Source organism: Phyllobates terribilis, unplaced genomic scaffold (genome assembly GCF_046119375.1).
Source record: "Phyllobates terribilis strain yellow unplaced genomic scaffold, ASM4611937v1 Scaffold_2__4_contigs__length_985480577, whole genome shotgun sequence".
Lineage (NCBI taxonomy): Eukaryota > Metazoa > Chordata > Amphibia > Anura > Dendrobatidae > Phyllobates > Phyllobates terribilis.
This window is the reverse complement of record NW_027362762.1, coordinates 863,712,483-863,728,305: the sequence shown is the minus strand read 5'-3', so window position 1 is coordinate 863,728,305 and position 15,823 is coordinate 863,712,483.

Below are 15,823 nucleotides of genomic sequence, written 5' to 3'. Positions count from 1 at the left end.
GCGGGACCAGGTGCTACTCTGGGACTGACCTCGGCTGGATGGCAGCTGACCCCCAAGGGACAGGAGGCAGACACGGACAGGGATAGTAGAGTTGTCAGGCACGGTTGACGGACAGGCAGGCGGGAACGGCTGATAGGCAGGTGGCTGGCACAGGTGATAGGCAGGTATATAGGAATACAAGCACTGAGAAGTAACAAGAGCGAATGAACAAACTTACAACGTTGCTCAGGCACCTCCATGTTGGAGGAGGTGCGTGAAATAGTAAGTGTCCTCCAGTAATTGGCTGGGGACACTTTATGACAGCACATACGGCCCCTACAAGAGATGGGGAGCGCGCATGTGCGCGTCCTAAGCACAGTACCTGGGGATCTGCACGCTGTGCACGTACTCTGGGCAGCCTGAGAGCAGGTAAAGGAAGGAGGAGCGGGACACTCCAGCCAGGGGCAGTGAGTCAGCGTTTCTGCCGGGGGAGGGAAAAAATAGAACCCAAACTTTGTTGTGCTATTTCTCCTGAGTACGCCGATACCCCATATGTGGAAGAAAAGTACTGTTTGGGCTTGGAAAGAAAGGAATGACATTTTGGAATGCAGACTTTGATGGAATGGTCTACGGGCGTCATGTCGCATTTGGAGAGCCCCTAATGTCCCTAAACTGTTGTAATGCAGCGGCTTGCTGCATTGCTAAAATGTCCAGGGGATGTGTTCTGGATGACCATTTACCTCCCCCTCAACTGACCCCATTTTGGAAACTAGACCCCTCAAGGAATGAATCTAGGGGTGTACTGAGCATTTTTAACCTACAGGTAATTGATGAAACTTGATAACTTTTAGATGTGAGAACAAAAAATTTTATTTTTTTCCAGTAAAATACTGTTTTAGCACCAAATTTATAATTTACACAAGGGGTAAAGGGAGAAGTTGGACTCCACAAATTGTTATGCAATTTCTCATGAATGTGGCAGTACCCCATATGTGGTTGTACACTACTGTTTGAGAAAATGGCAGGAATCGGATACGAAGGAGCTCTACTTGGCTTTTAGAACGCATATTTTGTTTGACTAGCTTGTGGGCTCTATTAGCCGAGCCCCTGAGGTGCCAGGACAGTCGAAACCCGCCAAGGTTACCACATATTTGAAACTTCACTGCCTTAGGAATTAATCTAGGGGTGTAGTGACTATTTTGAACCCATAGGTGCCTCACAGAATTGTATAACATTGAGGCGTGGAAATATGACATTTAGTGATAAAAATTTTATTTTTGTATTTGCAAATTTTTCAGGTACATAAGGGTTAATAGGTGAAACTGGACCCCATAATTTATTGTGCAATTTCTCCCGAACGCGGTGATGCCCAATATGTCGTCAGAAATAACTGTTAGGCCACAAGTCAGAGTTGACAAGGAAGGAGCATTATTTGGCTTTTGGAGCATAGATTTTGCTAGAATAGTTTGCGGGGGACATTTGCAAAGCCTCGTAGATGCCAGAACAGCAGAAAAACCACAAAAGTTACCCCATTACAGAAATTGCACTTCTCAATGAATTCATCTAAGGCTGCAGCGACTATTCTGTAACATCCACGCCCGGCTTTTTTTCTGGAGAATTGCAAATATGCCAGTTTAGTAGCCATACATTCTGTCCCCCCCATATATTGTAGTGCCAACCATGCATTGTGCCCAGCTTGTGCTTCTGGCAACACACACCCCATAAATTAAGTGCTCTCTCCCCACTACAATAATGCGCTTGTGGCCGCTACTGTGGTTTAGGCAAAGTGGGGCTGAGAAGGAGGGGGGCATTTGGATTTGGGAGTGCAGATTTCACTGGATTTTATTTGAGGGGTCGAGAGCCATGTCACTTTTCCAGAGTCTTTGTTCTACCAGTTATGTGGGAACCCCCTATAGTTCCAGTGACAGATGACGGATCTGAGTGGCGACTGGTTTTGTGTGGGATAAATTAGGGGTTTTATTGGTAACATTTTGGGGTACATAATATTTTTTGACGCTTCCAGAATAAGACTGGGATCGCCTTCTTGTGTTCTACGCTGAGCACTTACGTTGGGGTTTTTATGTGTAAATTTCACAAAAATGCGATTCAGGTGAAACCCTCGACAGAACCACCACGATAATGAGGCAGATGGAGATACTTTGGAGTCTATTTGGTGTCTGTTCCGGTGGTGTCCATCTTTTTAGGGGTGCACAGATCTGTGGTTGCCCACACTTGTGTGCTAAAAAGACACCTAAAATGATGGGCCACCGCCGGAACACAGACCAGTCCAAAGAGACTCTATCGGCCTCATAAGTAAGTAGTTCTGTCCTGGGTTTTCTCTGAATCACGATTTTGGGGAATTTACACGGAAACCCCGATGTAAGCGCACAGCGGAGAGCACAGGATAAATGTGAGCTGAGCCTTATTCCGATTTTTGTGAGGTAGAGTAAACAAATAGACAGCAGTACAAGAATAGTTCTTATTTCTATTTTTTGCACTGTTCATCATGTGGTATAAGTGATAAGACAGATTTATTCTTCGGGTCGGTGCGATTACAGCGATACCAGGTTTATTTTTTTTTTTAGGTTTTGCTGCTATCCCGCAGTAAAAATGCTTTTTTATAAAAAGTAATTTTTTTGTCGCCAAATTCTAAGAGCTGTAACTTTTTTATTTTTTGGCGAGCAGAGCTGTATGAGGGTTTATTTTTTGCGGGTCAAGTTGCAGATTATTTTGGTATCATTTTCGGGTACATAATATTTTTTGATCGCTTTTTATTCAGATTTTTCAAACACAGAACAAAGAAAAAACACCAATTCAGTTATTGTTTTTATTTTTGGTGCCGTTCACCGTGCGGTAAAAGTGATAAAGCAGGAAATTTCACCCCACGCCCTTAGGCTTGGGTGAGGCAGAGTTTTTTATTATAATCTGTGAAAGCAAGAAATATGACAAAATTGAGAGAAAGCGACTATATTACATTTAAATGACACTTCGACCCATCCGGGGTCTTAATCATTATGTCATTGATTGTTGTATGATTGGGCTATTCATTTACTGGGAGAAGAGGTCCAAGGTTCAGGGTATAATAGAAAAAAATACTTTATAGTCGTCAGTTCAGAGACTAGGAATGGCTCTGCCAAAGTCCCCTTTCTATTTACTGGGAGGAGGGTGAGTAGTTTTCCCGGCCCTCAAGGGCTCACCTAGCTGGGCAGCTTGCACCAAGTGCATCTGTGGCTGCGCCTCTGCTGGTTTGGTGCCAGTCTTGCTGGGTCCTTTTGCAAAGCGCATAACACATACAACAATGACATAATGATTAAGACCCTGGATGGGTCGAAACGTCATGTAAATGTAATATACCATATTTTTTTGACTATAAGACGCACTTTTTTCCTCAAAAATTTTGGAGGAAAGTGGGGGGGTGTGTCTTATAGTCTGGATAATATATTCCAGCTGTGGATGGTGGGGTGGGGGGGAGCGGCAGCGGCGAAGAAGCAAGGCACAGGCAGTAGCCGTAGCCTGCTGCTGCAGCGATCACATTTGCCCGCTACTAAAAAGAATGAATATTCACTCCTCTCCAGGCCCAGATTGGTTCGCTCTTTTCACACCCATTTTCCTGAGAAACCGGGTCCTGAGGCCACTCGTACAGGGGGGGTGCTGTCACAGGTGTGTCAGAGGTGACAGACAGTCGGCCCTGCAATGGTTTGCCGGAGATCTCCACGTTTGGCAATGCAGACAGCTTCCTAGATAGGAGGTTGTCTTTAGGACCCAGTGACTGCCTCCCTCTGGCCTGGGTGTATATATACCTGGTCTCTCCAGGTGGGCGTCGCCAGTTATACTCATTTCTACTTGGAACTTGGCTGAAGCAGCACCACGTCCGCTCTGGAGTCTTGAGGTCGTGTGCACTGTTGGAGTTCTTCTAAAGCTAAGTTGTTATTCCCCTGTGTTGTCTTCCCCTATTGTCTTTAGAGTGCTAGCGGAGGTTGACTAGTGCTCATCTCCTTCCACCCCCAGTTGTAGCCTTACGCCAGGGATAGTAGGGCGAGGCACGTGATCGGCGACAGCTACGGAGGCTGTATAGGGACGGTAGGGGAAGGGTGACGCTAGTCCAGTTTAGGAGGTCACCACTTCCCCTTTCCCTAGTGTCTGGGCTCCCTTTACCTTTCCCCACTGTGTTGCACTCACACCTGGCGTGACAATAAGATGGAGGATGATCAATGTAAATCAAAATTAATATCCCATGGAGGTCTGGATTTGGAATGATACTCAACATCAAAGTGGAAAATCAAATTACAGGCTGATCCAACTTCAGTGGAAATGCCTCAAGACAAGGAAATGATGCCCAGCAGTGTTTGTGGCCTCCACGTGCCTGTATGACCTCCCTACAACGCCTGGGCAAGCTCCTGATGAGACGGCGGATGTTCTCCTCAGGGATCTTCTCCCAGACCTGGATTAAAGCATCAGTCAACTCCTGGACAGTCTGTGGTGCAACGTGTTGGTAGATGGAACAAGACATGATGTCCCAGATGTTCTCGATTGGATTCAGGTCTGGGGAACGGGCAAGCCAGTCCAAAGTATCAATGCCTTCATCATGCAGGAACTGCTGACACACTTCAGCCACATGAAGCCTAGCATTGTCATGTATCAGAAGGAACCCAGGACCCACTGCACCTACATATGGTCTCACAATGGGTTTGAGGATCTCATCTCGGTACCTAATGGCAGTCAGAGTACCTCTGGCTAGTACATGGAGGGCTGTGTGGCCCTCCAAAGAAATGCCTCCCCACACCATTACTGACCCACTGCGAAAGCAGTCATGCTGGAGGATGTTGCAGGCAGCAGAACGTTCTCCACGGCGTCTCCAGACTCTGTCACGTCTATCACATGTGCTCCATGTGAACCTGCTCTCATCCGTGATGACAAAGGCGCCAATGTCGAATCTACCAATCTTGCTAATCGCCCTGCTCAGTGTTGGGCTGTAAGCACAACACCCGCTTGTGGGCGTAGGGTCCTCATACCACCCTCATGGAGTCTGTTTCTGACAGTTTGAACAGACAGATGGATGTTAGTGGCCTGCTGGAGGTCATTTTACAGGGCTCTGGCACTGCTCCTCCTGTGACCAAAACAGCCAAAAAGGATGAGAACAGAGAAATAGTCTGTGGTCACCACCTGAAGAACCGCTCCTTTATAAGGAGTGTCTTGCTAATTGCTGATGATTTCTACCAGTTGTTGTGCAAATGGTACAGACAGCAGGAGAAATTGATTCACAATCAGTGTTGTTTCACAACTGGACAGGATGATTTCACAGAAGTGTGTGTGATTGCCTTGGAGTTATATTGTGTTAAGTGTTCCCTTTATTTTTTTGAGCAGTGTATATTACCACGGGCAGGGAACCTAGATTAGTAGCACCACTCCAGAGCTGAAATAATAATAAAAAAAAACCGCTGGAGTTTTTTACATGCATTTTTATCGCATTTATGACACTGCTGCGTTTTTTTTCTCCTCTTTTTGGTGTGTCATGTTTTAAATAAAGCTGCTTTGTTTTGATACTTCCTGGTATTTGGCTTTGACAAAACTCTATGGATACAGTCATGTGCGGATTACATGCATTTTTAATACAGCTTAGTTTCCGCCGTAGAAATGTATTAAAAACGTACGTGCATTTTTTTACTAGTAGATTTTCCTCATCTAATGCAAATATATGGGTGAAATCTGCACATAAAACTCAACATACTTGCAAGAGAAATTGACATTTTGAAGATTTAACGCGCACTGCAGGTCAGTTTACACAGCAGAAAAAACACAGTTGACATGAGATTTTTATAAACCTCATCCACTTTTCTGGAACTGTAAGACGCTGCGTTTTTTGCGCAGTGGAAATATACAGCGTCAAAAACTCATCATGGGAACTTTTCCTAAGGGGAAACAGTCATATAATTTCAAAGTTCAGATTCTTGTTGTGGACCTTGTCGTAAGAAGAGGCATAGCTTTAATCAGTGGGTTAGCTTTGCTTGGTACACTATGGGAGGGGCTGCGCGATCCAGAGCACCTTCTCTCTCACAGTTCCACTAGTCAGCAGTGACGTTAACTCTGTCAGTCAACGAAACGCAACAGATTAGCAGGCAAAGCTATAGGAGAAAATGTTCTGGACCACAGAGCAGCACAAAGATAATTAGAAAATTATTTCAGGAATTTTGTATCTACTGGAAAGGTCAGTAAATCAGAGATAAAATTACCATGGCAGCACACAGCATGGATTTTTTATGTTAAAGGAGTTTTCTACTGAGGAAAGAGGACTCCAAACACTCTAAAATACATAAAATAAATAAGGAGCTGTGAAGAATATTAAAGATAATCCCATATCAATCATTGTGCCCTCTTTGGCGTGATTATAGAGAACTTCACTGTACAGTGTAATTCGACACTCCGGCAAGGGAAGGGGCCGAGAGGCAGGGAGTGACATACCTCAAACAGCTGTGAGTTGCACAGGATGACCCCCTGTGGACCCAGCCATGCGGCTTCCTTTGTGCCAGATATTATAATTCAACATCAAGTTATGGGAATACAATACATCCCAGTGATACACCAAGTAGATTTTTGGAAACCCAAGAGAATGGGGAATGCCATCCTGGCTTTCAGCACAGTTCAGCACGTAGGGAAAGGGAGATACACAGCACAGCCTTGGGGGTCCCTTAGGGCCCTGGTGCATGGTATCCACACGTAGCAGGGGCCCGGCTGGATCCGCTGACACCAGAACCAGCTCCCTGGTGCTTTAGTTTTTAAAGTTTGTAGCTGACAGAGACCAGGAGTGGAGATTTAAGTATAACCAGGGGACAGTAAGGGGAGTGACCCAGAGAGGTTAAGAGCCCCAGCAGCCCTGGCTCCATTGTCCTTTTCCTTGGGAGGTCGTGATGTCACGTCATGTGGGAGAAGTCCTGCAACAAAGAGAGAGGGCCCCACAAGCCTCCCATGTGGCAGTCCTTCCCCCGAAAGCCAGGTCATCCATCTGACTGGTGACTGACTCTTAATAACTCCTTTATATCTTTTGTACCTGTGACCATTGTGTATGTAAACCTTTATGTATATAGTGTATTGTCTAGTGTGCCCCTAAGGCGATTAAATATATAATTTAACCTTGGACTGCTCTTTTATCTCGATCCACGAACTCTCACATCCATTGTTCAGTCCAACAAACACGCTACCAGGCTGGTTTCTAGCCCAATATAATTCCGTAATATCTAATAGAAACTGGTGGCAGCTCTCCCAGGCTCTGTTTCACTGGAGCTTGTGAAGGAGCCTTACAGCCTGTCACGGGTGTGAACAAGTGTGGTGCCACATCAGTGACTGAGTGGGCCACCTCTTCTCACTCCCTGGTGCCTTCCTGTACCCGTGTGGACAGGGGGTGTCTGTATAGAACTGTACCAATCGGACCTTATGCGTCCTCAAGTGGGTACAGAATGTCACGTTGGTGCAAAGGGCAGATCCGTATCACGTGACTGTCGGACGTAATTGTGACGTCAGGCGGGTGGCGGGGTGTGAATTCATCACAAGTGGTGGCAGCGGTGGGGTTCTGCGGGGTCTCTCTGCTGCCATTTTATCACATTGGTGGAAGCGGTGGGATTCTGTGGGGTTTCTCTGCTGCCATTTCTTCACAGGAGCAGATACCCACTTTCTCCGAGTCCAGTGATGGCTACTGTAGCTTTTTCATTGGTGATATCATGTCAACAGTAGAGGTGGACCCAGGTAGGGTGAGCACCTGCTCTATTTGTTACTTTAAGAATTTTAGAGTGTTTTTGGGTCCACTTTCCTGAAAGTGGAAAACTACTTTAGGGTAAGTCTTTTTCAGGGAGGTCTGTTGTGAAATTCACCCGAAAAAGGGTCCTAAAAACACTCAGCAGAAAGGTTAAAAAAAGTGAACAGACCATTCTTCAGGTGTCTTCTACTTGAACTAAATGAATAAGTCTATGATGAGCCCAAGACAAACAGAAGACGGCTGGCGTCTTTTGTAGTGTTTAAAGAAGGCAGCAAAACACACCAACATTTCCTTCAGCAGGTTCCGCTTAAAAATCTCAGTGGGTTTGCTAGAGTTTAAAAGATGTCGTGTGCACATACCCTTTATGGGGTGGTCCAGTACCTAAAATGTCCTTTATAAATATCCATTTTTACACCCTAACCACTTTTGCAATTTGCTTTATTAGAAAATGCCCTACACTTCTCTCTATTTTGCTAATCCATAAATTGCTTTTTTTTTTATTTCACTTCCTGTGATGTTTTGTCGTAGGAGGCTGGGGCTGCACTCACTTTTTTGCAACGTCCATCGCCCCTCCTGGGATAGGATGTCATCAGGGGGCAGCGCTGCAGTTACTCACCAGTTTTTTTTATCACCGCCCTCTGTAAATGTTCTAGTTCCATGGCGCTGATAGAAGCTGTGAGAGAGGTGAATGCAGCACCGGCACGCTAATTCTGTCCCGACCACCACAGATTCTGTGAAACATGGAGTTGTCTGTCGGAGACAGAAGCAGTGAGTGACACCAGCGCCAGTCCACAGCTTCTATCATCGCCCTCCAACTACATGTCATCAGGGTTGTGGTGATAGAAGCAGTGAGTGACAACAGCGCCGCCCCCTGATGATGCCATGGAACCAGGACAACTTCAGAAAGCGGCCATTAAAGAAACTGTAGTAAGAAACTGCAGCACTGACCCTTGATTCTGTCCTTTCAATGGAGTGGAGATTGGGGCTGCACTCATTTCTCTGCAGTGGCTGTCTCCTTTTGACGTTTTGACTACTTTCAAAAGAAATGTCACAAAAAATAAAGTAAAAAAAATAATTTAGGGATTAGAAGGATAGGCAGAAGTGTAGGATATTTCATAATGAAGCTAATTGCAAAAGTGGTTAGGGTGTAAAGATAGTTATTTAGAAAGGACATTTTAGGTAGTGGACAACCTCTTTAAACAGACTCGAGTTCACCTTTAGGTTATGTGCACACAGAGTTTTTTGAGGAGTTTTTCTGGAGTCTGCCTGCTGTAAAAACTGCCAGAATATTCATTTAAAAAAGCTTGAAAAGCACTTCCTATTCATTTTGTTACATCACTTTGCCTTTCACATGTTCAGATTCCGCCTGGAACCTGCCTGAAAAATTGCCGCAAAACCACTGCAAGAAGTGAACAGAATGCACAGCAATGTAGAAACGACATGTTGTTACTTCCTTTAACCACTTCAGGATTTGGAAATTTTGAAGGTGTTAAAAGAAGTAACATGTTCATTGTATGGGCGGAGGCTGCTCACTTATAAGTGTCCATATTGCAGAAAAAAAGATGCTGTCTGCACAAACATTGGCACATTTCTTTGGGTTTATTGAAAACCCCGCCTTCCTTAGAGCATCAAACACCGCCTGGACCTTTTCCAGATGACTCTCCCAGTTTGGGCTGAAGATAACAATATCATCCAGGTATGCTGTGGCGTATTTCTTATGGGGTGCAAGGATTTGATCCATGGCTCTCTGGGGGGTTGCAGTGGCCCCCTGAAGTCCAAATGGCATCTGGATATACTGGAAGCATCCGTCCGGCATAGAAAACGCAGTCTTCTCCTTGGCTCCCTGTGCCATGGGGATCTGCCAATATTCCTTCGTCAAATCCAAGGTGGTTATGTACCTTGCTGGCCCAACTTTCTCGATTTAGCTCATCGATGCGTGGCATGGGATATATGTCGAATTTGGAGACCTCATTCAAATTCCGATAGTCATTGCAGAATCTCCATTCACGATCGGGCTTTGGGACCAAGACAATCGGGCTCAACCAACTGCTCTTGGATTCTTCAATGACTCCGAGTTTCAGCATACGAGCCACCTTTGGAGATCAACTCTTGTCGGGCCTCAGGTATCCGATAGGGCTTCAAGTTCACCCCCTCATGTGGCTCCTTCAGAACCTCGTGTTCTATGACCCTTGTGCAGCCCGGCATTTCCAAGAACAGATCCCTGTTCTTCTGCAGCAACACCCGACAGTGCTGTTTTTGGGCCTTCGTTAGCGTCTCCGCTATTGCGACTCCTCCAACCTCACCTTCGGGTTTGACCAGCAAGCATGGAGCTTCAACCGCCTCTCTGTCTTGCCATGGCTTGATAAGGTTGATGTGGTATAACTGGTATGGCTTACGTCGTCCTAGTTGTTGAATCTTGTAGTTCACTTTGCCAACCTTTTCCAGCACTTCATACGGTCCTTGCCACTTGGCCAAAAACTTACTTTCCACGGTAGGAATCAAGACGAGGACTCTGTCATCAGGATTGACCTGCCGCACTCTGGCTGACTGGTTGTAGACCCTGGCCTGCGCCTTCTGTGCCTGGAGGAGATGTTCTTTTACGATGGGCATCACCTTCGCAATCCTCTCCTGCATCGGGGCAACGTGCTCGAAGACAGTCCTGTGGGGCGTGACCTCGGCTTCCCAGGTTGTCTTTGCTACGTCTAGGAGACCCCGTGGATGTCAGCCATACAGGAGTTCAAATGGCAAGAACTCAGTAGAGGCCTGTGGGACCTCTTGGATAGAGAACAATAGATGCAGCAGGAAACAGTCCCAGTCTCTCCCGTCCTTTTCTATGACCTTCCTCAGCATAATCTTCAGGGTTTTGTTGAACCTCTCCAAGAGGCAATCTGTCTGAGGATGGTATACTGACGTTCTCAGTTGAGAGATTTCCAGGACCTTGCACAACTCCCTCATCACCTTACTCATAAAAGGTGTTCCCTGGTCGGTCAGGATCTCCTTTGGCAACCCCGACAAAACATGGACTAACTCACGAGCTATACTCTTGGCGGAGGAGTTTCTCAGAGGTGATTGTTTCAGGATAGCAGGTGGCAAAGTCCAAAATGACCAATATATATTGATGCCCACGAGCAGATTTAACCAACCAGGGGACCGACCAAGTCCATAGCAATTCTATTGAATGGCACTTCAATAATGGGCAATGGCATGAGGGGAGTTCGAAAGTGAGAGATGGGGGCGGTTAACTGGCATGTAGGGCAGGACCTGCAATACTTTAAGATTTCCCGGTGACACATAGAACCTCAGCACAATCCGTTCCTGCGTTTTGTCCACTCTCAGATATCCCCCCTAGATATGTGAATGGGCCATGTCCAACACCTTCCGTCTATAAGGCTCCGGCACCAATAACTGTTCCACAAGCTCCTCCCTTACTTTCGTAACACGGTACAACAACTCCCCACTCATCATAAAATGGGGAAATCTGGTGTCAGCCCCAGGATACCGTTCGACCCCATTTATGACCATGACATTATTAAAAGAGAGAGAGGAGCGCAAATGAACGGAACCTGTTGGCACAATATTTTTATGAATCTTGGGGAGGAAATAAAAAAATGGAACTTGGAAACGAGCAATATCTAAATACTTTTTTCTTTTTTCTTGAGGATACCCTTAACATAACATAAGCGTCATTGATCAATTCTTTTTATTCTAAAAAAATTGAAATTGAAGGATCCGATTCCAATTTCTCATAGAATTCTCGATCATCAAGGATCCGTTTCCCCTCCCCAATGTACCAACCCCTGTTCATGATAACCACCCCACCTCCCTTATCCGCATTTTTGATAATAATATCTTTATTATGTCTTAGAAAGTCAATCGCCTGTCTCTCCCCAAATTTTAAATTGTCTTTTTTCTTCGCATGTTTAATTGATCGAATATCTTTAAGAGCTAACTGCGGGAATGTCTCTATGTGGGAACCTTTATATGATGTAAAGGGTAAAAACTTTGAGAACTTCCCTTCAATGGCACATGTAAGAACTCACGATCCTGGGAATTGAGTTCCGTAGAAGTCCCTTCCAAAGCCAAAAGGGAGAGTTGCAGGTCTTCTCCTCTCCGCAATCAAAAAATGTCGCTGAACTGTGAGTTTTCTAAAAAACTCATTCAAGTCCAGGTATAAAGAAAATGTATTTAAAGGAGAGTTGGGATAAAAAGAAAGACCCCGTTCCAGAAGAGATACCTCATCTTTACTTAAGCTGTAACCTGAAAGGTTAAAGATTCCTATCTTCTCCCCGGGTTGTAAATTACAGACTGGGGGGAGGATTTATTTGGACTTCGTTTTCTTCACACTGGGATCCAACATGTAAAGAGGATCTGTGTGAACCTCTTCCACCACCCCTACAGCCATGTTTTCTCTTTTTCTTTTCGGATGGCGTCCTGGAGCCACCCGAAAAAACTGAGTAATTTTTGAATCCTTCAAGTTAATAAACTGTGGTCCAAGGTCCTGCTCTCCTTTGTCCAAAGGCAAAGCTTGAACATTAACCATTTGTTCTTGTATAGATGGTATTAGATTAAGGGAAGAAGAAATATTCAGCATAGGAGTATCTCAGGGGAAACTAGAACACTGGTAGTCTCCCTTAGTTCCGTTGAAGGGTTAAGGGTTACAAAAAGGAGTATCTACCGATTCATCCTGGAAGGGGGTTACAACTGTTCTAGTTATAATGGTAGGTATTTGGAAACTAGAAGTCATTGGATTAGAAATCGTGAGCTCCCTGTTAGAGGAAACAGAAGGTAATTTGGATAATTCAAATTGAGTCTTATCAACTGTCACCTCAGCTGCAGAGACCGGGGATTGACTCTATGAAGGAGGGTGTAACGATGAGTCAATGTGTATAGTTAATGTAGATAAGTTAATAGGATCGGAACAGGTACCATCTTGGGTGGAGGCAACTGATGGTAAAGTGTTGACAGCAAAATCCAAGGGAGGAGAGTCACAATGGACTGGAGTGACTTCTGAAGCAGTATTACTGAAAACTTCCACCAATGCAGGTAATTCATTAGGTGAAGTATGTTCAGAAGAAAGTTGGCAAGACATACTTCGGTGATCAAACAACCCTTAGATTTTCTCAAATGTTGACCCATTGGGCCTTTTGACAAAGTTTTCTGTAACGGGCCTGGGAGGTGGAACCTCTGAGCAACTATACAAAGGGGGCAGTCCTTGTAAGGAAGCGGGTGGCTCCCAGGGAAGACGGGCAGGTAGTCACGGCAAGTGACAGGGACAGTCTCTGGGTAGAAGAACAGGAGGTCACGGCAAGTGACGGGGACAGTCTCTGGGTAGAAGGACAGGAGGTCACGGCAAGTGACGGGGACAGTCTCTGGGTAGAAGGACAGGAGGTCACAGCAAGTGACGGGGACAGTCTCTTGACAGGCGAATGGTCACGGTAAGTGACAGCAGGATAAGAGTCTCTAAATAGGCTAGCAGGCAGGTAGCAGGTGAGCGCTCCCAGGTGAGCGGGCAAGAGTCTCTGGACAGGCAGGTGGTCACGGCAAGTGACGGCAGAGCCTTCAGGTAGGCTAGCAGGCAGGTAGCAGGTGAGCGCTCTCAGGTGAGCGGGCAAGAGTCTCTGGACAGGCAGGTGGTCACGGCAAGTGACGGCAGAGCCTCCAGGTAGGCTAGCAGGCAGGTAGCAGGTGAGCGCTCCCAGGTGAGCGGGCAAGAGTCTCTGGACAGGCAGGTGGTCACGGCAAGTGACGGCAGAGCCTCCAGGTAGGCTAGCAGGCAGGTAGCAGGTGAGCGCTCCCAGGTGAGCGGGCAGGAGTCTCTGGACAGGCAGGCAGGTATCAGACAGGTATCTGGCAGGTACTTCCTGGTCCGCAGACGGACTGATCCATAGACAGACTGGCAGGTGCTGGTAGGCAGACTGTCGGACCACAGGATTGCAAGCAGGTAAGCAGATATCAGGCAGGTAACAGGCAGGTATCAAGCAGGAATCTGGCAGGTGACTGGCAGGTAACTGGTAACGGGACCTGAGGGCTGAAGCAGAGTTGAAAGGCTTTGCAACAACATTGCTCGGGCACCTCCATTTTGGAGGAGGTGCCTTATATATGGTGAGGTCCTCCGGCCATTGGCCGGGGACTCCTTAGGACGGCGCGCGAGGCCCCTTTAAGAGAGGGGGAGCGCGCGCGTGCACGCCCTAAGCACAGAGGCCGGGAAGCAGCGCGCGCTGCCAGCAAAGTGGGAGGAAGCCGCCGGGCACGGAGCGGAGAGGTGAGGGGAACGGCGTCCCTGTCTGGCAGGAGGCAGGGACGCCGACGCTACATTTTCCTATGTTGCTCATAAAACGCTCTCTGTTTATTTGTCTTTAAAACGGATAGTGACTCTTTCCCTCCCTCAAACTCAACAGATGTTGTATCTTTATGGGTGGAATTGTTAGGGCACAACGATGAAACAAGAGGAATTTGAGGGGATTCTATAATCCTCTCCATGGGCTCATTAATGACTACCTCTCATTTCTGTCTTCAACAGCTTGGCTACTTTCTTTCTAACAATTTCATCCTCAAATGTATTTAATCTAAGGCGGAGACTAAAATCCATTTCTTTAAAATTAATGGAATATGAATAGATGTCCAACTTACTCCTGAGGGCCGCAACCTCCTCCAATGCTTTATCTGCTAAAGCATTCCTTTTATTTATCAATGAATCAATCATTCCCATGGAACAACTCATGGAAAATTCATCCCATAGTTTGGTCAAATTGGAGTCCTGCGGGAATGATGATTTCTGTGATAATCGCAAACCTCTTGGTACCAAACCCTCGGAAACATAACGCTTAGGCGGCGTGCCCACTATGGGTTTTTCAAGTGTTTTTGCCGCGGACTTTCCGCAGCGAAAACGCTTAAAAAATGCTTGCTAATACGCGCTCCATGGTCCCCAATGATAATCCGCTGTGCTGTGCACATGCTGCGGAAATTTCCGCTGCGAATTATCATTGCGGAAAAATATGCAGCATGTCCATTAATTTTGCGGACACGCAGCGTAATTGCCGCCATTGACTTGCATTGAAACATGCAGATATGAAGCGATTCAATGTGCGGATGGTGCCCGGGTCTGGAGAAGAGGAGACTCTCCTCCATACCCGGGTACCATAGTACCTGTTAAAAAAAAGAATTTAAAATAAAAAATAAACATTATACTTACCTTCCGATGGCCCCCAGTCTCCTGTATGATGCGTCCTGGCTACCCGGCACCTCGCGATGGTCTAAAAGGACCTTCCATGACGTAATTTAGTCATGTGACAGGTCACGCGACCGCTGACGTCGGCGGTCCAACGATTGTCCCACGGCGATCTGGGTCAGCAATTACTGATGTCACTGCTGTAGAAGACAGCAGTGTATACTGACAGGAGTGTAAAATCACTCCTATTAGTATACATTGCTGTGCAGGAGGTCACTGGGGTTCATCAGCTGAAGATCACATGATCAGCCTCGGTGAGCTCTCACCACCATCACCCTGGGAACGTTCTTCAGAATGTTCCCAGGGTGAGGTCACTTAAGTGATCAGCTGATCGCTCACGTGACTGCAGGTCCTGGAAGCACAGTACACTGTTGGGAGCGAGCGGGCTCCCCGCAGTATGCTGCCAGGGAAACAACATCGCCGGGGACCAGGAGGACACCGAGGGGCGCCGGACAGGTGAGTATAAGGATTTTTTTTTTTACTTGTTTTTAACAGCGGGCACGCTGGCATGGCTGGGAAGACTACTGCTCCCTCCAGCCAACCCACTTTTGCTGTTATCAGCGGGAGCAGCGATCGGATAAGAGGAGCTGTAGTCCTCCTCTCTCGACCCAGGTACTACTACTAAATATTATACCTGCGGTTTTGCTGTGGTTCAATTCAAGTCAATGGGCGCGAATTCACGGCGGAAATGCCCGCACAGTGGACATGCTGCGGTCTTTACCGCAATGGTAATCCTGAGTGGAAATTTCCGCACCATGTGCACAGCACATCAGGATTACCATTGCTATAGCTGGCAGACCTATTAACAAGCTTTTCACAGTGTTTCCTGATCGCCTGGGTTTCACGTCAGCTGCCAATACAAGGCTGAC